We start from the raw sequence: 900 nt of genomic DNA on the forward strand, positions 1-900 counted from the left end.
GCGAACACGGCGAGGAGACGAAGGAGATAGGGCCGAGCAGCAGAGCAGGGCAGGCAGCGACGGGCGCACCCCGACGACCAGGCAGGCGATGATGGTCGGCGATCCGACGGGTCAAACGGCACCAAGTGTGACCGGTTCGTTCTGCGTTGTGTTTCTTTCTAGCACTGAATGACGTGACCCACGATGTGTCTGGACTCGGGCACTCCGACGTCCATTTATTCGATCTGAATACACACATGTACAAATAGCTTCCTCTTAGCACTTGTGCCCTTACTCCAACTCCTCTCTTCCCAAGGGTATCGGAACAAAGGGCCTACATACAATATTACAACAGAAATGATTGAAATAAAAGGAATAAAAGACATACCTGAATACACACATGTACAAATAGCTTCCTCTTAGCACTTGTGCCCTTACTCCAACTCCTCTACGAAACACACAGGGGGGGGAAGGGGAACTAGCATGACTACACGAGGGTCAGGTGTATGCTAGGACATCGCAACAAAACACAAAGTTCCCCAAAACACTGAAATCTATCTAATAACTATGGATAGATATATACCCCAGACTTCCAATTAAACAATGTATAATCAAAATAACTAATATAAATAATGATAAACTATAAGATGGTCAAAGATTTGATCACAAAATAAATGTACACACCTCTTCCCAAGGGTATCGGAACAAAGGGAAGAGGGCAGGGGGCGCGGGAAACTTATGGGGTTCTCTGGAATGTGAGCGGGAGTGCAGAAGGAGGTGGAGCCAAAACAAAGAACAAAATCAAATAGAGCATAAGGCGGCATGGAAAGCTAAACTTCAGGTAATAGAGAAAAACAAAGGCAATTGTGTAATTATAATTTAAAGGATATAACACACCCTGTTACATATATGTGTGTATGT

This window comes from Gadus chalcogrammus, chromosome 16 (assembly GCF_026213295.1).
Source record: "Gadus chalcogrammus isolate NIFS_2021 chromosome 16, NIFS_Gcha_1.0, whole genome shotgun sequence".
NCBI lineage: Eukaryota > Metazoa > Chordata > Actinopteri > Gadiformes > Gadidae > Gadus > Gadus chalcogrammus.